The sequence below is a fragment of the Herpailurus yagouaroundi genome, unplaced genomic scaffold, assembly GCF_014898765.1.
Source record: "Herpailurus yagouaroundi ecotype Mexico unplaced genomic scaffold, PumYag 197, whole genome shotgun sequence".
Lineage (NCBI taxonomy): Eukaryota > Metazoa > Chordata > Mammalia > Carnivora > Felidae > Herpailurus > Herpailurus yagouaroundi.
Window position 1 is genome coordinate 20,929,654 of NW_024412428.1, and position 26,528 is coordinate 20,956,181.

The 26,528-nt window shown below is 34.8% G+C and overlaps 1 long non-coding RNA gene across 2 annotated transcripts in view; it reads left to right on the top strand.

Moving 5' to 3' along the window:
- Positions 1-26,528, top strand: part of LOC121012931 (uncharacterized) — a 92,972-nt gene that overhangs the window by 64,283 nt on the left and 2,161 nt on the right. The window contains exons 5-7 of one of the 2 annotated variants that reach the window (XR_005782411.1): positions 4,725-4,807; positions 8,011-8,126; positions 24,999-25,200. This is a non-coding gene — a long non-coding RNA (uncharacterized LOC121012931). The remainder of the gene's footprint in view (positions 1-4,724; positions 4,808-8,010; positions 8,127-24,998; positions 25,201-26,528) is intronic. The other variant, XR_005782410.1, reaches the window with a different exon arrangement.

Consider the following 26,528-nt stretch of genomic DNA (forward strand, 5'->3'; position numbering starts at 1 on the left):
CTCTCTCTCTCTCTCCCTCTCTCTCTCCCTCCCTCTCTCTCTCCCTCCCTCTCTCTCTCCCTCCCTCTCCCCTCTCTCCCCCCTCTCCCCCTCCGCCCCCCCCCACTTTCTCTCTCTCTCTCAAAATAAAGGAACATTTAAAAAAATAAATCTGGTATCTAATATGAAAAAAGCTAATTTAATGTACTTAAACATTCCTATTTACTCAGATTAATGTTCAAGCTGACTTCTTAAAACATTGATTTATTGTCTCACCTTTCAAAATGAGTATTGTTTTCTTAAAAGATCATAAAAATGAAAAGTTGATACATACTTAAAAGGTGGTAAATCATAAAGATAATCAAGAGCTCATAGGCCAGAGTATAAGCCACGGGGCTTGGAAGTAAAACTTTTATAAAGAAAAAGGACAAGAGTTGAATGGTTCTGTTTTCTAATTTTTTTAATAGCTCTCTTTTTTTTGTTTGTTTAATTAGATCTGCATCTAACCAGTAAGGCTCTTTCCATATGTAGTTAGGGAATGTGACTTTGCTTTTAGCCAGCAAACTTGAAAGCACAGTTTAAGTGATGGAGGCACTATATAACGTTTGTATATAAGTAGAGAAATGGCATGGGCCATACCAGGAAGCATTGCTACGTAGCTAGTCCAGTTTGAATGGATGATAGTTATGAAATAATTAAGCCGGTTATTTGCTCAGCATAGTACTCAATAAGAATAATTTCCTGTATTCAAAAGTTTTTAAAACTGGTGCAATTCAATATCAGCTAGGAAGGCTGAAGATTACACTGGAAAATATAGACTTGAATTGTCCTCTAAAGTAGGAATAAATTGAAAGGGGATTAGTGAGTATTTTAGCCTCCAGCAGTAGCTTCAGTGAAGATTTAGAGAGGAGAAAGGAATATACAGTTTAGGAGAGGAAAGAACTGGAAAACAATTGACTACAAGCATGATAAATAATTTTCTTCCACTTGCTACTTACCTGATGGCCACAGCACATGCCTGACCAGTTTTTGTCCACTCATAAATACTTAAATGCTTCTCTAACTTATAGGGACCCTTTTTTGCTAAATATGTAACCACCCATACTTAGAATAACACAATGAATAATAATCTTATTGTAATAATGTCTAGTTTCTCTTAAAATTCTTGATTATTTCAGAAAAGTCTATATACTACATTGGTTTATGTCTCTTAAAAGAGACCTTTTAACTGGAATGGTAGAGGCTTTTAATTGGAGAGAAGTAGGAAATACTGGATAGGTCCTGATTATACAGACCTTGATATGTGTGTGGGGGTGGGTGGGTGTGTGTGTGTAGCCTGACTTTTCTGGAATAAGTTGTGTAGATTGAAGTCCACCTCACACACAATTTCTAAATAATCATTACTTTCTTAATCAGAAAAAAAAAATCAAGTATAGACATACTACAGTTTTATACTTTACTCAAAAGCTAGGTTTTTATGGATTATAAAACAGACTTCTTGGATTTTATCTGAATACTATTTCATTACCTGCCTGTTCTCAACATTGAAGTTTAAAGGTATCTGGTTTTTTGTTTTGTTTTGTTTTTAAGCATCTGTAGCCAAAAAACAAGTTAAAAACATTTTTAATGTTTGTGGATTTTATATATTTAGACATTTCATAAAACTTTCACTTTCTTTATAGGATAGTAAGAAATTATTATGTTTAATGAAATTGTCATGAAGTTTAGTTAGACCCCATAATTTAGGCCTATTCTTAAAGATACCAAAGCATGGCTAATTTCAAAATTTCTCCAGGTGTAGTATCAACATTTCATACCACAAGTGTAGTATTCCATTGTCCTGACAAAGCATAGTCATTCTGTGACCCAAGGGCTATATGTAGTCAGCTCCTTAGAGGTTTACATGCAGAATTTGAAGCATACTTGAAGACAGTAATTATTACAAATTGTGTTGATGCCAGATTAAAAGTAAAATTAAGTACTTGAAAAATTGAAAGCAATGTGCTGGTACTTAATGGTTATGTCTAAACAAAATAGAAATATTTTCATGGCATGTATTAACCTCTGAATATTTCTATTATGTGACAGTGGGAACAGTCTATAGATTCAAAGAAATTTTTAGTTTAAAATATACCCCCCCCCCGCCTTTTTTTCTTGAGACCTAGAGAGAGGGAGACACCAAATATGAAGCAGGCTCCAGGCCCTACCTGTCAGCACAGAGCCTGAGGCGGGTCCCAAACCCACCAACCAGGAGATCACGACCTGAGCTGAAGCGAAGATGCTTAACTGACTGAGCCACCCAGGTTTAATCCCCATTTAGAACTTACGGTTAAAAAAAAAAAAAAAAAAAAAAAGACTATTCAATGGAAAAAGGACAGTCTTCAACAAATCATTTTGGGAAAACTGAATATCAATATATAAAAGAATGAAATTGATACTTCATACTATATGTAAAAATTAAAATGGGTCAAAGACCTAAATGTAAGAACTAAAACTATAAAACTCTTAGAAGAAAACATAGGGGGACGACTTCATGACAGTCTTGATCATGATTTCGTGGATAGCAAACCCAAAGCACAGGCAGCAACAACAACAAAAAGGTAAATCGGACTCCCATCAAAATTTAAGATTTTTTATGCATCACAGGACACTATCAGCAGAGTGAAAAGGCAACCTACAGAATGGGAGAAAATATTTGCAAATCATATATCCGATACAGGACTGATCTCCAGAATCTATAAAAAACTCTTACAACTCAACCACAACAACAAAATAAAAACCCAGTTAAAAAATGAGTAAAGGACTTGAATACATATTTCACTAAAGAAGATATACAAATGGTCAATAAGCCTGACATGCTCAAATGACTAATCATTAGGGAAATGAAAGTCAAAACTATACCAAGATACCACCTCACATCCCCAAGGATGGCTATTATTTTTTAACAAGAAAAAAATAGTAAGTGTTGGCAAGGATGGGGAGAAATTGGAATCCTTTTGCTTTGCTGATGGAAGTGTAAAATGGTATAGCCACTATCTAAGAAAGAAAGTATGGCAGTTTTTCAAAAAAATGAAAATAGAATTAAATACCATATGATCCAGTTATACTGCTTTGGGGTTTATACCAAAAAGAAATGAAAGCAGGACTCAAGCAGATATTTGTATACCATGTTTATAGCAGCAATTAATCATAATAACAGATCAAAACAACTTAAATGTTCATAGATGGACAAAATGTATATACATACAATCGAATACTACTCAGCTGTGAAAAGGAAAGATAGTGTAAAATATGCAGCAACATGGATGAACTTTGAAAAAGTTAACCCTATGTAAAAGCCAGACACACAAAAAATAAATGTTACATGATTCCATTTATATAAGGTACCTGAAATAGGCAAATTCATCAAGATAAAGTAGACTAGTGGTGTCCGGGGGCTGAGGGAATGGAAGCATGGGCACTGTTTAGTGGCTCCAGTGTCAGTTGGTGTAAATGTAAAGGTTATGGAGATGGAAGGTGGTGATAGTTATACAACAGTGTAAGTAGACTTAATGCCACAGGACTGTACCCTTTAAAATGGTAAAATTTATGTCATGTATTTAACCGCAATACTCTAAAAATAATAAGACATTATTACTGTGAAGTTTTTAAAAGAAAAAAAAGATTTATTAGGGTACCTGGGTGGGTTGGTTGGTTAAGCATCTGACTCCTGATCTCTGCTCATGTCATGATCTCACAGTTACTGAGTTTGAGCTCCACATCAGGCCTCTGCACTGACAGTGTGGAGCCTGCTCAGTATTCTTTTTGAGACAGAGCGAGACAGAGCATGAACGGGGGAGGGTCAGAGAGAGGGAGACATAGAATCTGAAGCAGGCTCCAGGCTCTGATCTGTCAGCACAGAGCCCGACGTGGTTGACCTGAGCCGAAGTCAGACGCTTAACTGACTGAGCCACCCAGGTGCCCCTTAAATGATTTTAAATTCTGAGAAGGAATTGTGTCCGTATACTCACTAGTGTAACAATTGGGACAGTGCCTTGCACATAGTAGGTATTAAGATATTTGTTAAATGAAAAAAGTACATAAATTTTGTATATTTGAAAATACCATGTTTACATTTTTGTTTGGAAAGTGGGAAAGGGTAGCCTAAAGAACTGTTCCAAATGTAGTTGGTAAATACAAATATGTATTACGTATTTCTCAAGTCATTGTAACATAGCCATTTTAATGATGAGAAAACTGGAGCAAAAGGTTATCGAGGCTTTAAACTAGAGTGGTGGCAGTTTCCTTGTATCTTTTAGAGAAAGAGGTTATTACATTCCTACATCTGAGTAAGTGCAAACTGTTCAGGAGTGTATTTCCATGCCTGGTGAAGAGGGGAGGCCGATAGGATAAAGGAAGATCCAGAGCCACAGGATTCCAATTTTATTTCTCATCTCTGGGTACAAAGTTAATTCATCTTCCAAAGGCTTCATAATCTTTAATTCTTATGTAAAGTGATGTCCAACTTTTAACAGAGTAACTATTCTAAAAAAGGGATAAATGTTAAGGGTAAGATAATACTTGGATTTTTTTAAGATAAATTAGAAAATTCACTTGAGTCTTTTGTATATTTTCACTTTATTTAGCGTTAAAACATTTCATGTGACATCATCTTTTCCTTTAAAAGTACATGTGCATTTTCTTAGCTTAAGTGTATTGAAACTGAGCTCTTATATGTCATTTCTTTTTTTTCCTTTGACATGAAGTCTTACCTACTGGATGGAAGATGTCTTTAGAAAGGCATACCGCAAGGAATGAACTGCTGTCTGTAAATTTTGCTTTTACCAAGGTAAAGACTAAATTTTATGAATTCACTTTGTGTTTATAAAAGGAAAAAAAACTTTTATATATTTAATACATTCAAAAATTTGATTAAATATTTAACTTTATTGGCTTATTAAGTTGACAAAGGGGGAGGAAATGCTTAGCTTTTCCTCATATTACACATCTTTGTGTTCCTAACCTATAGCAATATGCTTAGCACGTAGTAGGCTTTCCTTAAACATTTGATGTAGAAATAAATTTTACTATTCTACTTAAAAGCTTCTAAGAAATAGCTATTTATGTATACTTTGTCCGTTATAATCTTTAAATATTGGTTTCTTAATGTATTCTCTTCTAAAAGAAAAAAATTTTTTGTATCTTCAGGTGCTAATGTGTGTTTAAAAAACAAAACCTTGGAGTAAAGTAGCAGCACATAATGGTTTGTGGATTTTGAAAAGGTGCAGGCCATATTGTGCTGCCTCAAAAATACAAGGATCTGATCTTCTGAAGAAAATATATTTCTTTTTATTCATAGCTCTTATGATAGTGATGTCAGCAGTGCCTTAGCAGCACGTAAATATTGGCGTTAAGATTCTAAAATTATCTCCAGTATTAACTGTGCTGCTGAAGTAAGGCTGGCCATGTTCTACAGTCTAATATGTTTTATATTTTAATATGTCTTAATATGTATTAACATCATTGATATATCTTCAGTTTTATTGATAATGTATTTTCAGTATTATTGAGAATCTTGTTATCTTTAGTATGATTCTATAAAAATAAGTAGTAACTTTTAAGATGTATTTGTATTAACATGGTTGTGGGGTGCCTGGCTGGCTCAGTCAGTAGAGTGTGTAACGCTTGCTCTCGGAATTGTAAGTTCAAGTACCACATTGCGTGTAGAGATTACTTAAAATCTGTAAAAAAAAATAATGTAAGTGCAATTTAATAATAGTGTTGAATGCCATCAAGAGTTTATTGAAAGAGCTTATACAGAACCAAATTTACTTTAATGCATATTTATATTCATTGTAAATACTGAAATTTTTAAATACTCATTTTTCCTTTGTTTCTCCAGTAAAATGAAGTTTAAAAATATTTGCTTATTTCACAGATAAGTGTGCATTATAAAATATACATTCTGAACAGAACTTACAAGACAATTTTTAGTAATGTTTCTAAATATTTCGTTAGAAGGGGGAAATTTCAAAACGTGTGAATTAAATACCTGAAATCCTGGGTCTCAAAATGCTCTTAATCATAAACTCAAAGGTAGGAAAGGCCTTACAGATGACCAGCCTATTTTTTGGGTGGCTCAGGAAACAAATTCAAATTAGGTAATTTGCCCTACATGACAGATTAGAATCTTAATCCTATGCCTTCTGACTTTACACTATCATTGTTTTATCTTGTTTCTATTAAATCCTTAGCTGAAGATTTTTGACAAGTTGAAAATGTGACTTTGTTTGCTTTTTTATAGTCAATATTTAACTTCACAGTAAAAGTAAAAATTATTATAGTTACTAATTTTATAGATGTAACAGTTGAAATTTTTAATTTAAGATTTAAAGAAAAATGTTTTCTTTACCTTCTGTTTCTTATTTATTGTTTTATTAAGTCATTAAACTAAAAATTAATGTTCAGGACAAGACAGGTGTTTTTGTGTAGCATATCACACTTTTGGTCTTCTTTTCTACAAGGAATAGCTTACCCTTTTCAATTGCAGCCAAACAGGAAATCTACAAAATAAAAGCACTTCTTAACAAATCATTTCCAATTATTATTGTCTTTTAGAAACCCTAAAAGTACTTCAGATGTAATTTAAGGAATTGTAATCAAGGATCTTCTTTTTAAAGTCTAATGTGAAGGTAAAGAAAATATGTAAGGCAAAGCTCTCATTTTTAAAAACAATTTTTCCTCAGCAAAAATTTTTTTCCCCAAATTAGGAAGCAGTATACCATATATACGGTAGGTAGAATTAAATGCCAGCTTTTACATTAAGTACAATTAAGCACTATTGACTTGGTGCTTTGAAAAATCATTCATCAAGCTGTTCACCTCTTTTCCTTTATTTCATTTCAACTATTTTATGAAAGACTAACAAATATAACTTTTGATTCCACTGAAAGTACTCCAAGATTTAACATCTAGATTCTTAGAAATATTTATTAAATGAATTACAAAGTTTGTCCACTATTTTCCAGAATAACTCAGGAATTAGATACCTTTTTTCCTGTTTTTGTTTTTCTAAGTATATTATGTTTAATCTGCCTTCTAAATGAAAGAGAGAAAACCTGGATTTTACATTTACTAGGTGAATTTTTATATCTAGGTCCTCCAGATGTGAAGAAGGAACACTTGGGGCTATTACTGCTAAATGAAAACTTGTTTTAATCCTGAGAATAGATTAAAGGAAAATGAAAATATTGGTAAAGTGAGAAACTATAGAAAAACTGTTATAATGAAATTTATCATAACAGCATTCAGCTTCTTTCCAATCTCTTAAGAGGAAGTAGCCTGTCAGTACCTAATGAAACACACACATTTAGGTAATTCAGAACTGGAAGTTGTATTTGTACGAGTTAATACACTTTATCTTTGTGCAATTTTGAACACATTGAAAGCAAATAGTAAAATAAAAGTTGTACCTTTTAATGTTAACCTTAATTTTACTATTTTTACAAAGAAAAAATAAGTATATACAGGTGTGTGTTTTCATTTTTTCCATCATCTTTGGGAAAAAAATGCTCATCTTCTTTCATTCAGGTTTCTTTTTAAGTTGATGCCAAATAATTTCAATATTGAGCATCTTAAATCTGTTACTTGGAATATGGATTGAGTTTGTTTGGAGCTAACTCAGAGGACTCAGGCAAGTATTCAGGAGGTAGCAAGAGGAATATTGTAATAGTTGAATAACTCAGTTCACATCCTGTATTTAAAGGCAGATCTCTTAAGGTCACACATATTGATATGTGATAGTAAATATGAAAATTTGGCCTTAGACTTAATTCTGTACTCAACAATGAAGATTTTCTTCAATCAATTATATATCCTTTTGGTTGTTAGAGAATTACATGTTGTTTTTAAGCCACTAAGTGTCATTATGGGTATATGCCCAGGTTAGCTCTATTGGATTAGCAAGATTATGCTTGCATAAACTGTGATCTCTGTTAATGATTTATCAATTTAGAAATTGACATTCTAAATCAATTTTTTTTCCTTTTACAGGTGGATATTACTATCCCTTATTCTTCGAAAAAGTTTTATTCTCAGTGTTGTTTCTCATTGAGTATTAACAAAAAGAAAAATTAATGTTCCAAACTTTTCAGATAGATTTGGTCCTAGTAAGTATTTAGACATACTATTTGCATAGCTAGAAGAAGAAATGAGACCATCATCATTTCCAGCTAAAATTTTTTATTTTCATCTGTTATCAAAGGATTTCTTATAATTTCTGTCTTATTAATAGCTTGAGCCCCTTTAATGCAGAATTAACTCACACCAGAAATGTGAGAGTATATATTCTTGCCTTATTTATTTATAAATATATCTCACAAATTTCTGATGTCTTTTTTTAAAGCTATATATGAAAGCTATATATGAAGAAAAAAATAATTGACAAAATAAATAATAAGTTTAAACCTCTAATGTTAAAGTTACTGTGTGAGGTGACAAATTACTTGCTTTTTTTTTTTTTTTTTGTCTTTATTTTACTGAAATTAAATTCAACATTTATAATTTCTATTTGGGTCTATTTCTTGATTACTAATACATTGAATTCATGTAAAAACTTTATGAGTAATATACTGAAATTAGCATACTGATGATTACAGTTCTCCCTTAATTCTGTGGAACTTTGAATAATCTGGTATTACATTCTTGCAATTGAACTTCTGTGTTTTGAAGAAATGTAAACCGCCTGGAAAATGTTATTATTGTTTGTATTTATCATATGCCATAGGATTAGATTTTGTTTGAGAAATTTTTAGCTACCTATTTACACAAAATGCTACTCAGTTTGATTAACTTGTTATTCAAAGGTATTCTCTTTGTTTTATAATTTAACCACTTACTACCATGGATTATTCTATTAAGGAATATCTTTAGGAAGTGATAGAAATTCTGAATCACCCTAAAGTTTGCTAATTTCCGCATCTCATTATTTTATAATTTTGGGGAATGCTTGTATTATACCATTTCAGGAATATAAGTTTTTATTATACCACTAAAACTATTTCTTTTTGGACTTAATGCATATGATAGTAAATCACAGAATTTTTTTAACTTTCCATGTCCTCAATATTAAAAATGCTGTTTTAGCCTGAAGCAAGCAATGAAGAAGGGTATTTATTGTCCTACCGTGTAAGTCAAGAAAGTTGAATAAGTACATGATTTCTTAAGAGAATTTATAAATTTTAACATGGTCAATGCAGACTTTTATGTTAATTTGTTTATATTCTCATGAATGTCTTTTGTGGCAGTGTGAAAATGCAGATGTTTGACAGGGAGCATTAAAAATAGATTTGAGGGGTGCCTGGGTGGTTCAGTCGGTTAAGCGTCTGACTTCACCTCAGGTCATGATCTCGCAGTTTGTGAGTTCAAGCCCCGCATCAGGCTCTGTGCTGACCGCTCAGAGCCTGGAGCCTGCTTCAGATTCTGCTTCAGAGAGATCTCCCTCTCTCTCTGCCCCTCCCCTGCTCATGCTCTGTCTCTGTCTCAAAAATAAATAAAACATTAAAAAATTAAAAATAATAATAAAATAAAAATAGATTTGAAACATTTATAAAGAGAGGTACAAATTTATTCTACTCAAATGCTGAGGATCTAGAACAAAACAAACAAATTTCTGCCCTCATAGAGTGTATGATCTTGGAAGTGAGATGTGAGTAATAAACTAGACGAAAAAATTGATAGGTACTATATGTGGTGTGTCAGATGGTAGTACTTTGTAGAAAAATAATGCAAAGGAGGTGGAAAGGATGGAATAAAGGTGTTTGGAAGACAGGAGAGAGAAGTTTTTAAATACCGTAGAGAGAAAATGCTTGACAAATGATTATTTAGACAAAGATTTTTAAAACGATGAGCAAATTATTAGGTATCTGGGAAAAGAGCCTTTCGGGCAGGTGAAATAACAACTTCAAAGATCTTCAGGCTGAACCACTTTTGGTGTGTACAAGAAACAGCAAGGAGATCTGGTTGGCTACGATTAAATACACAAGAAGGGAACTCATAATTCATGGGATCGAAGAGTCTGTAAGGGCTAGATCTTATGGCTGTTTTCAGCTTTTAGCTTGTTCTACAGATTTAATTTTTCATACTTCCTTCAGAGAACTTTGACAGCAGTATGCGTCTCAGCCTATTTGACCTTTGTAGGTAGAACAGTATTTTTATAAATCTGACTCAAGATTACAACCTCCATCAGACACTATTGTTTAAACATTTTAAACAAAATGTTTAAATAGTTGGTTAATAGGTACATGTGTGATGATCAGATTTTTACAAATTGTGCTTTGATGGCTCTGAATTTGTTTTCCACTTGATCAGTTTAGCCTGTCAAAGCTAACAGCTCCAGGAGACACTAAACTTACTCATGTTTGTCATTTACCCAAACAAATCACCGCCATTTGATGCCTCCATTCTGGAATTGATGTCATAATTAAGTATTTAATGATGTATCACCTGTTCTGTAGCATCTTAGCTGAAACATTTCTTTGCCTGGAATTGTTTCATTCGCTATGGTATCTATCCCACTAACTTAATCTTCCTAAAACACTGCTTTTGTTTATAAGGTAAAATTCAAACTTGTTAGCTTTTGCATCATGATATTGCCCCAACTCTTCTTTAGGTGAACTAGTCTTGACCCATCCGTTTTTCTGTTTGCTTTTATTTATGCCATTTCACCACCCCAGTTCTCTCCCAGCTAATCCCTCCCTGTACGTGGTTAAAAATGAGCCAGACCTCTTGTGTGTGGTAAATGTTTCCTGACTTTAACCATGTGGTATTATCCCTCTATCTTGTGGTATGAATGATTTATATCTCTAGTTCTTAGCCTTTTTTTTCCTAACTTAACACACCTGAGGGACAGAATACTTCATCATTAATTGTGCCTCATTTATTAATACATATTAACCTTTTAAATGCATTAGCCATATGAATAAACATTTAAAATTTTATAAACAAAATGAAGAAAAGCAAGTGGACTAAAACACCCAGAACTTGAAAACATCAACCTAAATATCAGGTCCCAAAGTTTAAATACTAATTTTGTGCTGACGTTGATATAGTTGATTTTTTTCCTCAGTTACATGAAAATCTCTTCTCCCTCCCTCCTTCCTTCTGGCCCTCTTTCTCTACTTCCATTTCCTCCTTCCCTCTCTCTTTCTATATCTCATATATAAATGAGTATGAACCATCCATATATATTTTTAAGATTTTAGCACATTTAAAGGAATAAGTCATCATTTTAATTTTTCAATATTGTAAAAGGAATTAATAAATACACTCTTAAGTAATGCATGTGTTTATTATGGTGTTGCTTATAATAATAAAAATTTGTAAGAGTTTTTAAAGTGTCCAATATTAAAAGGCTAATTAAATAACATGCTGAGTGGAATACTGTGCAGCTACTTAAAATAATGTAATGAATATTTGATCAGCTAGAAAATTGTTCATGATAAATGTCAGACAGTATGAACAGACTCCTTAGAAGAATACATTTGCTGAACTGTTAATCACTGGTTTACTACAGGCGTGAGACAAATCTTATTAAGATGAGGAAGGTGGATCTTATTGTCATGATTATAAGTAAGCTTTATGATTTTTGTGACTTGGGGAAAGTTTGATTTTGAAAAGGAGAGGGAAAAATCCTTAAAAAATAAAAACAAATATTTGAAGCACCACCACATAATCATAACCCTTTTGGAAATTTTGCTGGGTTCAGGAAATTTAGAAGTGATAAAAATTATCAGGGAAGAACTGAACAGGTAACTTCAAAAATCAGATAATTTAAAAATCAGCTGTAGGGGAGCAATCTCTGTGTTCTCAAAGGAGGGTTGAAAGGAATTCAAAAATCACATCTTGAATTCATTGTTGAGTGCTTTTGCTGTCATTTCTCCACTCTTCAAAACTTCAAAAGGTAAGTATAAAAGTGATAAATCTATTTTAATTTTGAAACTGTATTAATAAACTATGTAAAGAAAAACAAATCCAGTTTATTTTATAGTTACAGATACTTAACAGCAATGAAACTGACTTTCAGATCTAAAAATTAAGAATTTTCCTGCTTGGGGCACCTGGCTGGCTCAGTCGGTAGATTATGTGACTCTTGTTCTTGGGGTCATGAGTTCAAGTCCCACTTTGGGTGTAGAGCTTACTTTAAAAAATTTTGAGGAGGGGGGAAGCACCTGGATGGCTCAGTCAGTTAAGCCTCCGACTTCAGCTCAGGTCGTAATCTCACAGTTTGTGAGTTCAAGCCCCGCATCGGGCTCTGTACTGACAGCTCAGAGCCTGGAGCCTGCTTCAGATTCTGTGTCTCCCTATCTCTCTGCCCCTCCCCTTCTCATGCTCTGTCTCTCTCAAAAATAAACTTTAAAAAATACATAAATAAACTTTTTAATAGAAAAAATAATTTTCCTTGAAAAGATTTAATCTCTCCTAGCATAAAAGGAATACATAGGCATAGAAACCTTTGGAAAAGGCAAAAAATTCTATTTAAAAATCCTATTTTTACTATCCAGTAGCAACAATTATTAGCTTTATATTATTCCCTTCTAGTTGCATAGTTGAATTAACAAATTTTATTTCTTAATCCAAATCATAACTATTCCAGGGGTCAAAATCTAGGACATCTCTCTCTAGAGAAGAGAGAGGGGATATGCTTTTGGCTAAGAAAATTTTTTCTTTACATTTATCTAAAGTATACCTTAAACTATTGTCTTTATAATTTGTTGCATAATATTTTACTGTAAAAATGCTTAAATTTTATTAACTTTTTTTCCTCAAGATTAGTAAATCTGAGGGGCGCCTGGGTGGCGCAGTCGGTTAAGCGTCAGACTTCAGCCAGGTCACGATCTCGCGGTCCGTGAGTTCGAGCCCCGCGTCAGGCTCTGGGCTGACTGCTCAGAGCCTGGAGCCTGTTTCCCATTCTGTGTCTCCCTCTCTCTTTGCCCCTCCCCCGTTCATGCTCTGTCTCTCTCTGTCCCAAAAATAAATAAACGTTGAAAAAAAAAATTTAAAAAAAAAATTTAGTAAATCTGAGTTTATGGGAAGATGCATCTTGTTTACCCTTTGGCTTCTTCTACCACGCCTGCATGCCAACCCCAACGGTACCTTTCCATTGTGTGAGAAGCATTCTGAGGCAAGGGAAGTCATTGAAGGTTTTTTAGCAGGAAAGAAAAATAACTACTGAAATATGTATACTGGCCCAAGATTTGCTCAGAGAGAAATCTAAGACTGGTGTACTAAGTTATGAATTTGTTTCTTTTGTATCTCCATAACCACATCAAATTTACCAAAAACCTGAGCTGTTCTAAAATTGTGGAATTCATATTTGATATTCAAAAAACATTAATATGGACATTTCGTGCAAAACATGACTAAAGTTACCAATATGTAAACCTAACACAAATGTATGAGTTCTAGTGTATGACCTTTCTGTTACTGTGACCCATTTAGAATGTAAGCAAAATATGGTATGTCTCAACTTGGTTTTTTCACATGCAAATATTTTATAATTTGAAACTCTTAAGAACAGTGGTAGTTTAATTTACAAAAGCAGGTTTAGAACCTGAAAACACGTTGGCTAATACGGTAAAGAAAATACATTTGGGGGGATCTAAAAATCTTTACCTGTGGAGAGGAATATTTGTCACCAGAACAGGCCTGTGGTGCAGATTTCAGGTCAGACCCTGTTGTGCCACTAGGGTCTGCATTTTAGTGGTTTATTGCATCCTCTGGGGGAAAAAAAAAAAAAAACACCCAAAAGTAAAGCCTCTGGTCGATAATAAGCTATTGTACTGTTTTTTTAATTAGTGATTCTTAGATGTGTTTACCTCTAAAACTCAAAGTATTTGGACCTTTAAAAATTGATGACTTACTCATTTTAGAAAGTTTACATAGTCACACCCTTCAGGAAAAGTTTGTGATGGTTTTACTGTATTTCCCATATTGATTAAGGAACTAAATACCCCCTCACCCAAAAAAGAGAATTTCTTCTGTGTACTTCCCCCCCCCCCCCCAACAATACTAGGTAGCCTTGGTTTCTGGATAGCCAAGTTGGATTATTTAATTTGGAATTTAGGTAAACTTTGGACACATTTCAAAACTAGCATGAAAATTGATTTATTTAGGTTAACCTGTTACATGCTAATAAACACTTGTTCCCCCAAACCGTTGTTGATTGGAAGTCTTGGTATGTATGACTCATGTCAGGACACATGTAGAGTATGGATGTGAACCAACTGGAGTGCATTCAGAAAATTGAAAAATATGAGGTGCTCAGATCTCACAAGGAATGGTTGAAGGTACTGAGGAGCTTCCAAGCTTCCTTGAAAAAGAGAAGACAAGTAACAATCTGAGGCTTGTGCATTTTGTTTTCACCTGGAGGGCAAAACCGGGGAGTTTCAGGGATGTGCAAGGGCTTTCTGCTGACTTTGAATGTGTGCATTAGGGAAGTGGACTGCTTTGCCAAGACCCTCAAAAGTGATGAAATGGGATTGGGGTAGTTAGTAAGATTTAAAGATACTGTTTGGAATGAAGAAAATGAGTACACATCATCTTAAGTCCTTGCCTTTAAAATGTAAGACCATTTGTGCCAACAGGACAACTTTTGACTAAAGGAAATCATAGGGAAACATGGATTTTGTTTTGCTTTTGGACAGTTTTTACTGATAATGATCATTGTTTTAACAGACCTGGCAGCATCTAAGGAAGGTACTCTAAGAAGTTCAAGATCAAGGTTTCCAGAAACATATCACTTGTCTGAGAACTATGAAATAAAAATGTTAACTTACTTTCATTAAATACTAAGAGTTAGAACGTAATTTTTAAATATTAAAAGCTTTTATAAATTGGCATTTGTTTTCAAGAAGGATTACTTTTTGAAGGCTATTAGACAAATCCAGAATAGAAATGGATCATTAACTTTTCATTTTCCTCTTAAGGCTTAACAGGAGAGTAAAGTTGAAAATATTAGATAAACAGGAAGGAATCCATTCTATAGTAATTTTTAATCTATAGTTCTGATTTGAGATTTTAGTTATAGTGTCAGTATGGCGTTCTTTGATGTTTATATTCTGTGGTGCTGGATGTTCATAAGACTGCAGGACAATAGCTTGGGCTTAGAATCACCACTCTTGGAATTCTTTCTGTAATTACATATAGGGGAATCCAGCTTCAGTTGGAACTTTTTCTATCTTGCCAGGCACATATTAGGTGCTCAGTTACTTATTAAATGGAGTGTGCCCAGGAGGATCAATATCACTCTGAAATTGGCAGTGGAGTGTAGTTGATTCTGGCATCAGATGTGCAGGAAATAATTTTGTAGTATCTTTGCCAGTTCTTTTGAGGCCAAATCATTGTTGAGACAAACAATATTATGGCTCAGCTAAGAAAATAATTTTTGTGACATCTTTTAAGGCAGGCTTCTTAGTTTTTACAGCTAAGTACTTTTTCAAACACTCTGGTTCTCTTCCAAGTTAGATTTGAGATTATGGATAGGAGATAATAGTAAATATAATAATGGAACATCAGCTGCGGCACATTTTTTAGGTTTATTTGCCCCTCTGGGAGATAAGCCAGTTATTTTTTTATTGTTTGGTAATTTTAGTGAAAATGACCTAAATCAAAGTATTTTAGTATCTACTAGGGTTGATTTAAGTGCATATAGAAACCACTCAAGCTTTAGCTGCTGCTTTTGGTGATAGAAATAACTGCTAACACATTGTCTTTTGCTAGAAACTGACATGTAATAAACCATTTAAGTCTCCACCTCCTTGTGAGGGAAGCAGATCATTATCCCTGTGATACAGGTAAAGAAATGGAGTTGAGGAAATAGTATGCCTAATGCCACATAACTAATAAGTGGGGGGGGGGGGGCGCCGGCAGAAATCACTATTCAAGCCCGGGTGGTTTGCAGATCTGCTGTTAGTAATTAATATTTACAACCTCTGTCCTATAATCAGAGGTAGAGGAGACAAAATACTGAGCCGAAAACTGCTAAAAATAATACTGATACCTTAAAGATAGGTTTGTATGTGGAAGTATTCTATCAAACCAAATTAACTTCTCAAATATTCCACGATGGTACTGTTGTCCTACCGCAAGGAGACCTGCTCTTAGAAGTGTGTTTTGGTAACATTTGTCATGGGATGTGTTTATGTGTCCATGACCTTCTGTATATTTATTTGCATGGTCCATGGATATATACATGCAGATATATGAATTGAGTCATCTTCATTGTGATAGCAATGTGATAGAGGACATTGAGAAAGCTGCACCCCCCCCCCAACTGTCCAGAGTAAGTCTACACAATCAATAGGTCATACTTGGTTATATTGTTTTTAAAGCATCAAACATCATTGTCCTCTCACTTAAGCATACTGTGTCTCTGAAAGCTCATCAAAATCCAAGAAAAATAGACCTTTTGTAACTGACTGCAGACAAACTATACAATACAAATTGTGACTTGTTTTGGACACTATCCCTAAGCTATCAGACATACCATTTTTCTTAGTAGTTCATATCAATTTAAGGAATTAAACTTATGGCAGGGCTTAATTAGTATTAAGCATTCTGTCTCAACCAATACCAGGCAGTGTAACAAATCCTCACTCAGCACTTAGAAATGTTCTCAGGTATTACCTCAGAAGGGCCTGTCTACATACACAGAAGATCACTCCCTTTCTGTACTATCATCCTTACAATAGTTTCATTATTGCTTATGTTACATCATACTGTGATGATTTTTTTCCCTTCTTTTCTGTTGGCCTATAAGCCCAGAGACTGTATCTTAACAGCTCATCTGTGACTAATGTAGTAAGTAGAGCTGATGACCCCACAGCACTAAGTAGTATGTTAGTTTTTTTCCTTATTACATGATATATTGATACCAATATTAATATGGTTGCCCAAGACAACTCACTAGTCATTTAGCCAGAAATTGTATCTTAACTTTACAGTGGAATTCTCCAGGCTCAGGTCAAATTTATTTATAGATCACCAGTATCACAATTTCACCAAAGGATCAGAAGGAAAGAGAAATTAGAAAAGTGAAATAGTGTTTGCCAGTTAATACAGTTTTGTATGTGAAAGTCTTTGTAAGTGTTCATTTCTCATTGAGATGATGTACTAGTTAGGAATAAAGAATTTCACACAGCATATTTTATCCCCTAGGTAACATAGACAAAAACTTTGACAATATATCTGATGTAAGTCTTAAGAAAAATTGTCTCTAGCAGGCTGAAATGCATTCCCAGATGTTCTCAAATTTTACAAGAAAGCACTATGGAGGTCAGGAATTTCAGTTAACTTCTACTATCTTAAGATTCAGAGTTTTAAAAGTATTAAGTACTTTAAAAGGTATTAAAATTATTTAACAGCTTTTTTTCCCCACTTTGTCAGTCGTGTGATTGACCCAATAGTTGATTGCTTAAGACAGCTTTAAAATCCAAGTCAATCTTGCTTAGGCCAATGAATCCATACAAGCTTGTAAGAATACAACCAAAACAGTTCTTTGTAACTACTTTCTTTTTCTACCTCATCAAGAAATTAATGCTTTTTTCACTTGCATCTTTCCCTGATCTGGTTGTGACTCCTTTACGTAGCATTCCATTTGTGATCTTGCTGACCTCCCAAACCCTGCATGCCTAAATCCGCAGTATCCAACCTCTGAATCCTGTCTGCCTAAGCCCAGGATATTCAGATGCTTTGCTCTGCATTGGGAAATCTGGCTTCTGGGCTCTACTTTTGGAGGGGGACCTAAGTATATTCCCAAATTAACTGAAGCTCTTAATACCCTGCTTACTGTATGTAGCCTCTTGGATAGATTTCACATGGTAGCCTCTGTTGCTCTTTATAATTAAGTCCTCCCAACTAGATATAACCCTACCTTGTCAAATATTTGGGTGTTTTATAGTTAACAAATAATTGATAATTTACCTGACACATTTGCTACTCTAAAATTCATTTTATTTCCTTTTAATTATTGATTTATTTTTTGAGAGAGAGAGCACAAGTTGGGTAGGGGCAGAGGGAGAGAGAATCCCAAGCAGGCTCCTCACTGTCAGTACAGAGCCCAATGCAAGGCTCAATCTCGTGAACCATGAGATCCTGACCTGAGTCAAAATGAGTCAGTTACTTAACCAACTGAGCCACCCTGGCACCTGAAAATTGCCTTTTATTTTTAATAACTTTTCTAAAATTAACTGCTCACTGCCATAGAATACTCCATATCCTCATTTTTAATTTTTTTTTTTAACGTTTATTTTTTTGGGACAGAGAGAGACAGAGCATGAACGGGGGAGGGGCAGAGAGAGAGGGAGACACAGAATCAGAAACAGGCTCCAGGCTCTGAGCCATCAGCCCAGAGCCCGACGCGGGGCTCGAACTCACGGACCGCGAGATCGTGACCTGACTGAAGTCGGACGCTTAACCAACTGCGCCACCCAGGCGCCCCCATATCCTCATTTTTAGACAAGAAAAAGCCTGAGATACCATTGCATTACAATAGGGTTCTGATATCAAGACATGACAGTGTTAACAGCTTGAGGTAGATAATTGCTCAATAGAATTACCAGAGACCTGTGAAAGGAAGCGTAAGAACCTCATCTTCAAAATGTATCCATACAATAGTCCTCCCCCCCCCCCCCATCTGTGAGGGACATGTTCCAAGATCCCCACTGGATGCCTGAAACTGCAGGTGGTACTGAACCCTGTATATACTGTGTTCTTCCTATACATATATGCCCATTGTAAAGTTTAATTTGTAAATGAAGCACAGTAAGAGATTTACAATAGCTAATAATAAAATGGAACTATTATAACAATATACTATAATAAAAGTTATGTAAATGTGCTCTCTCAAAATACCTTGTACTCAACTTTCTTGTGATGGTATGAGATGATAAAGTTGCTGTGTCATGAGATTAAATGGAGTAAATGACGTAGGCATTGTGACGTAGCAGTAGGCTACTGTGGACCTTCTGACTATTCATCAGAAGGGAGTCATCTGCTTCCAGACTGTGGTTGACAGCAGTAACTGAAACCATGGGAAGTGAAACCAATGATAAGGGGGACTACTGTAATTATTAGCCATGGAGAAGTCTAAAGTGGTTGGAAATTACTTTTTCTGTCTAAGTTTACTTTTTATTCTGTTTCCTGTCAATATAATCTTTTTATGTGAAATTGTGCTGTTTACATTTTCATAGTTTTAATTTATTAATGTGTGGAATGTATAGTTCTACAATTTATGATATCTGATGTTATTTCAAGTAATACAGTTTCCTTACACATGTAAGGACATTAAAATTAAAACGTATTTCACATGGTAGATAGTAAGCATTTAAATTAAAGTTGAATGAATAAATCTGATTTATTTAACATGGGGGTTTTAAAAGGTAAGTCAGATTTTTAGAATTCTGTTATCAGCAAATAATCTTATAAATTTAGAACTTTCTCTGTGTTTCCAACATTTACTTTTAGTAGTCAGTATTTTTGTGTGTAATTTCTCATAATTGAAAAGATGAAGTTTCTCATAGAAATAGTAAAATTAATATTTTAGATTAATTTTTTTAGACTATGCTTTTGGTTCTGTTACTTGCTTCTATGGAAAATAATATAAGCATCCCTAAATAAATAACTTAGTATTCACTCAAGAATTCAGGGGTGTCTGGATGACTCGATTGAGCATCTGACTCTTGATTTCGGCTTGGGTCTTACTCTCATAGTTCATGGGATTGAGCCCTATGTTGGTCCAGGGCTGGCAGCAAGGAGCCTGCTTGGGATTCTCTCTCTCCCTCTCTTTCTGTCCCTCCCCTGCTTTGCATGCTTGAACACATGCTTGCTCACTCACTTGCTGTCTCTCAAAATAAACTTTTAAAAAAGAATTCATACAGAATTAGGAATAATGCAGAAAATCAGGTAATACAAATTAGAAGTAAAAATGTTCATTAGATTAATTTGATGATTCTAGACGCACAAATCTGTAAATTATTTTCTGTGGTTTTGTCCTTTTAAGGTCTCAGACAATGAAACTTCCATCACTTCATTCTCATTCAGTAATGTGTGTACAGCTATTCATTCATCCAACAAGTCACTTTGTTCAAGGCACTTGCCTCTGATACCATTCTCTTCACTGTCCTCAAGATGCCTCTTTTTTTTTTTTTTTTTGAGATAGAGAAACAGTGTGAGCAGGCGCCCCAAGATGCCATTTTATTAAGATACCAGTTGAGCATGTAAAAGAAGCTAACGGTTTCTCACTGGTTTAGATGACCATGAAATGGAGGAGAACAAAAGGTTATAATGCAGTATAATAAATTCATATTTGTGAACATTAGGCTAAAGAAGTGTTTAGGTAGGTTGTTACTTTGCCAGAGGAATGACAATGTAAACAGAAGCTTAAACTGTACTTAGAGAAGTTAAGTGTGATGATACTCAAATACTTAAAATTGGCTCTGCGATTAGTTGTGTGACCTTAAGCAAGTTGCTATCTCTCTCCAAACCTCAGTTTAAAATTTAAAAGATTGAATTTGTCTCTGTCTTGTCCCAAATTTTTAAAACCCTAAACAAAGCCTCCAATATATCCATTTTGCAAATACTTCTTTTTTTAAAATGCTTATTTATTTATTTTTGAGAGAGAGAGTGCATGTGAGCGGAGGAGGGGCAGAGAGAGAAAGAGGGTCTGAAGCTGGCTCTGCACTGACAGCAGAGAGCCCAATGGGGCACTTGAACTCACGAACCACAAGATCGTGACCTGAGCCAAAGTCAGAGGCTTACCTGACTGAGCCACCCAGGCACCCTGCAAATAATTCTTTATACTGACATATTACAAAAGCAAAGGAAAAAGTTGAATAATCTTGTAGATTTATGGGAGACTTTAACATCACCTTAGAATTTTGGAAATTACATGTTTAACTTTGCCATTATAGAAAAAAGATTTATTTTTCCTACCCTTTGTCAGACCAACACCTTGTCTGTAAGAGACACAGTCAAAAAAAGAGAGAGAGAGAGAGAGAGAGAAAAAAAAAAAACTGGAACCTAGAGAAGGAGAAACACTTGTAAATTTAAAATAATAAAATTTTGGAAAAAAATCAAATTTGGGGGATCCCTAGGCAGCTCAGTCGGTTAAGCATCCAGCTTGACTTCAGCTCAAGTCCTGATCTCACAGTCATGAGGTAGAGCCCCATGTTAGGCTCTGCACTGACAGCACAGAGCTTTCTTGGAATTGTCTCTCTCTGCCCCTATCTGACCCCCCCCTACATAAAAAAAATAATTGTTTTAAGTTTATCACATAAAGGATTTAATTGAATTAATGGAACAGTATGGAGTACTAGATGATTTAGTTAACTGAAGTTTATAGTAATCCTAAACTTTTGAGTATTTCCTAAAACCTAAAAATTACAGTATGTCAGTATATTGTCTTGTCTCAAAGCATGCTGAATATCACCAAACTTTATGAGTAAGGAATCTTACTATCAAGTAGTATAAAGTAATATGTAATTATAGGTATAGAAATTTTAAGAATTGTGTTCAATGTGTTTCATATAACCCAAAGTGTATTTGATTATAATTTTTTTCTTGAGGTAGAGCACAAGAGACTCATTCAGATTAAGGATTTAATTTGAAGAATTCCAATTTCCTTTAAGCAAAGTTTCACTTTATTTCAAGCTGAACATTAGTGTATTCATGATTTGATAATACACTTAAAGATGTACACTCTAAAGAATTTGAGTTACAAAACACTCAGTTATAATCTGTTGGTTGTAAACAAGGCCAGTTACTTGTAGAAATTGGATCAGAAGGAATTGGATTATCACAAATGGCCACTGGTTTTCATCATGGTTATGTTATGTACATGTGATAGAGTAGGACAGTTTATTCATAATGCAAATTTATTTTGAACGGTGTGAAAATCTGAGTTGGTTGTAATTTGAGGCCTCAAATTCTATAACAAGAGTGAATATCATTTTATGTTATCAAAGATGGTTATTTAAAAACTACTATAAAATTCTTTCACAATTTGGGATGCCTGGCTGGCTCAGTCAATACAGCATGCAAATGTTGGTCTCAGAGTCATGAGTTCAAACCCCATGTGTGACATACAGTTTACTTAAAAAAATTTTTTTTAAGTTTTCTTTGCATTTTTCAAGTGAGCTTTAAGGGCCTATTCTATGTCTAGTACTTACTATAGTCCAAAAAGGTGGTCACTGTCAGCAAAGAACTTTTAGCCATAATAGAAATATACTAACATACAAGAAACAGCTAGAAAATAGTGGAGAGTAAATTTTGCCTTGTGGACTTGAAGTTTAGTAGAAGATCAAAGAAAATGTAGACTTAGACTCACCAAAAAAGACTTCTTAGGGGAGGTGGAAGGTGAGCTGGGCTTAAAGAAGAATAGGTAGAATTAATTCTTGGAAATGAAGATATTGGAGGCTTTCAAGTACAGGAAACATGAATCAAAGTATCAAGTTGGAAGGAGTAAAACAGATACACTAGATTGAAAATAGAGGAATAGGGAAATGAATGTAACCATATTTGAGATTGCTTTGCTTTGCTTAAGGGGCCCTAATTTCTAATAGAAGAAAACGAGGATTTGCATTGCCTGCAACCCTTTTGAGAGCCAAAAAACAGTTGAAGAAAAAAAAAAGGGAAGGAAATCTAGGATTATATCAGACAAGTTTATTACCCTAAATATTAGGCAATCTATGGATTTTAGCTCAGCAAATCAAGTGAGAAATCTTTTTTTAATAATTTGTGTTTTTATGTTTTTATCGGAATTGAATTTTGTATATGAAGTTCTCAACACTGAACCTAACATTGTTTACTTAATAGCATATAACAGTTGCTGTACTTGCTCGGACATGACACTTTTTTAAAAAATGTATTTTGAGAGAGAGTGTGAGCAGGGGAGAGGCAGAGAGAGGGAGACAGAAAATCCCAAGCAGGCTCCACACTGTCAGTGCCAAGCCCAACCAGGCACTCATACTCACAAACTGTGAGATCATGACCTGAGCTGAAACCAAGAGTTGGATGCTTAATTGATTGAACCACACAGGCACCCCTCAAGTGAGAAATCTTGAGAGGAAAGGGTTGCATAGCCAAAATTCTATCAGGCATATTTTTTGTTCTCCATAACATTGATCTTAACACTATGGGAATGATGGTGAATTAATACCAAAGTAATGTGGTTATGCCAAATAGAAATACTCCTTTTCCAAACCCCTCTCTAATTTGCATCTAAGTCTTAGCTCAAGTTATTTACTCTTAGAATGTCCTTTCCCTCATCTTCACCTGTCTAAATCCTCCTAGGCTATCTACCTCTTGCATTAAATTTTCCCAGTTCATTTTTCCTTCTCACCCAGAAATTCTCTCTTTTGAGCTCATATACATGGCTTAGAACAATTAATATACCCTGCCTTATGGACAGGGATTATCTTACTCTTTATTATATACTCTGCAAGCTTAACAGAGTGGGTGCTTAGCAATTAAATGGTAATTAATTCCTGAAAATCAATAATACCTTTATGGTAAATGTTTTCTGTAAAGGCTGAATACCAGCTAGATAAATACAGAAATGCCCGGGCTCTTTTCTGATAATTTAAGAATTTTTCCACCTTTTACTACTTTTATAGGGCTTCTTTGATTCTCTACTACCTATTAACATTCATGTCTCAAGTCTTATTTATCTTAAAATGTCCTTTAACGAAAAATTTCAGGGGTGCCTGGGTGGCTCAGTTGGTTGGGCGTCCGACTTCAGCCTAGGTCATGATCTCACGATTCTTGAGTTCGAGCCCCGCGTCTGGCTCTTTGCTGATGGCTTGGAACCTGGAACCTGCTTCGGATTCTGTGTCTCCATCTCTCTCTCTGCCTCTCCCCTACTCATGCTCAGTCTCTCTCTCGCTCTCAAAAATAAAATAAGCATTAAAAAAAAATTTTTTTAAGTCAAAACCTGTGGGTAGGTTTGTGAACAGTTAGAAGGCCTGTGAAATTTCAATATCCCTTTGGGAGGGCCATGAGTAATCCAACTGATAATCCTAAACTTTTCAATGAAGTATAATTTACCTATTTTTTTGTCAGCCTTCCATCTGAGGAGATGGAAGATGATAGAATGAAAAGTACTTACGTTAAAAAATACTTTTTAAGAAACACCATTACCATAATCATAAAAAACAAATGTACTGAGCATTGTTGAAGTTCTTTATACATCTCTAAAGTTAATGGTATGCTACTGGGGCACCTGGGTGGCTCAGTCGGTTAAGTATCTGACTCTTCGTTTCTGCTCAGGTCATAATCTCGCATTTCGTGGGTTTGAGACCCACATCAGGCTCCACGCTGACACTTCGGAGCCTACTTGGGATTCTCTCTCTCTCTCTCTCTCTCTCTCTCTCTCTCTGCCCCTTCCCTGCTCCGTCTCAAAATGAATAAATAAGATTTTTAATAAAGTTAATGGTATGCTTCTGAATCCCTCTGCTTACTGGAGCTACCTTGTTGAATGAAATTGGTTTTCTAACAAATTTTCTTGGACTATTGTATAAGAGACTATGCAAGTCACACCAAAGAAAGTTTTTTTTAAAGTAAGCTCTACACCCATTGTGCAGCTTGAACTGAGACCCCAAGATCAAGAGTCACATGCTCTACCGACTGAGCCAGCCAGGCACCCCAGAGAAAGCTTTTAGAAATCTAAAAAGACAAAATTGTGACACAAATATGTAGCATTTGTTTTCTGCTAGGACATTTAAGTCATAAGGATTTATTTTATGTACCCTTAGAGCTTTTATATAAAATCTATATGACATTTATGTTTGTTTTTCAGAACCTGTATATAAATTACATTTTTTAAAACATCTGTTGTTACTATTGGGTTTGGTTGGCTTTGAGAGTGGTTGACTTGTTATATTTTACATTTAACCAAAAGTCAGGATTTCAACCAGCAATTAAATAATGGTTTATATGGCAAAGCAGTTTCCCCTTTGTAATGATTTTCTTTATGACCTGTTTTCTAGGCATGTATTTTGATAGCACTACTACGTCCCCTCCAAAAGGTGCGAACTGACTCTTCCATCTGTACCTGGATCATGTGGAGAAAGGACTGAGAATGGAAGCAGAAAACAGACATTGTCCTATGTAGAGCAGACTGCCTGACAACAGCTCACTCTAATAAAGGGCAATAAATGCCACACGAGATGATCCTCTCATCACAAAACTGTAAGTAATTTGGGGAATTACAGGGGAATTGGTTGTCTCTGCTGACTCAATAAAAAAAGGTCTTCATTTTGTAATTTGTGGCCTGTATGCTGTAAATTAAGATGCACTGAACTGTTAAACAGTGGACTTTCCTGGCTTGTGGATGAGAATTTAAGGCAAAATAAAATACAGTATTCCCCACAAAGTAAACTTGGGACCTTTGCTCTAAGACCTGAGGCAAAGGTTACATGAATTTGGATAACTGGGTTAAAACTAAGTAATTGGGGCTTGCCTGGAAAACAAGCTTGAGAACTTCAGTCTTTTTTTTTTTTTTTCAATGTTTATCTTTTGAGAGAGAGAGAGATGACAGAGCACAGCTGGGGAGAGGCACAGAGAGAGGGAGACACAGAATCCACAGCAGGCTCCAGGCTCTGAGCTGTCAGCACAGAGCCCGGCACGGGGCTCAAACTCACCAACCATGAGATCATGACCTGAACTGAAGTCGGATGTTTAACTGACTGAGCCACCCAGGTGCCCTGTAGAACTTTAGTCTTGATATAGCATGGAATAGGCAGGCCATATGGCCTCTTGAAACAAAATAACGGAAGTTGACAAAGTAATAGAATTTTTGGAAATTAAATCTAGCAATACCATAGATAGATAGATAGATAGATAGACAGACAGACAGACAGACAGACAGGGGAGGGGGGAGCGGCGCAGCAGGCTGTATAGAGAAGGATTCTAAGATACAAAGTATGGTGAAAAAGAAACTGGGCATGTGACCATTGTAGTAATCGAGGAGTAAAGAAAACCTGAACAAAATAATGTCATTGAGAATGGAGATGAAATAATAAATTGAAGATATTTTTTAAAAAAAATCGTAGAACATCATGATGAGTTGGATAAAAAGGGAGTTGTCAAAATTATATATTTTCTGTACTGGAAGGAAACAGTGATATCACTGCAAGAGGATGGTTAAGAGAAGCTAGTGTGAGAAAGATGTTGTATCCTATTTTTGTAATATTGCATTTAAGAAATCTAGGCATTCCATTTGAAATCCTTTAAAGATCACTGAATATACAGAAGGAGAATTCTATGTAAAAGGCTAGAGAGGTAAAAATGTCAGTTATCCTCATAAAGCTGATAAGAATAGACAAGCTAACAAAAACTATTAAGGACAATAGACTTTCTTTTAAAAGCAAATATGTAACATAAATTTATATAAATTAATTAGGTATATAATCTTAAATAAACATTTCCAAATAAAAAACTATTTTCCTCAGAATGTCATGTCTCAAGCTTACACCTGTAAGAAAATCCCTATACTTATATTAGTTGTAAGAGTCAAT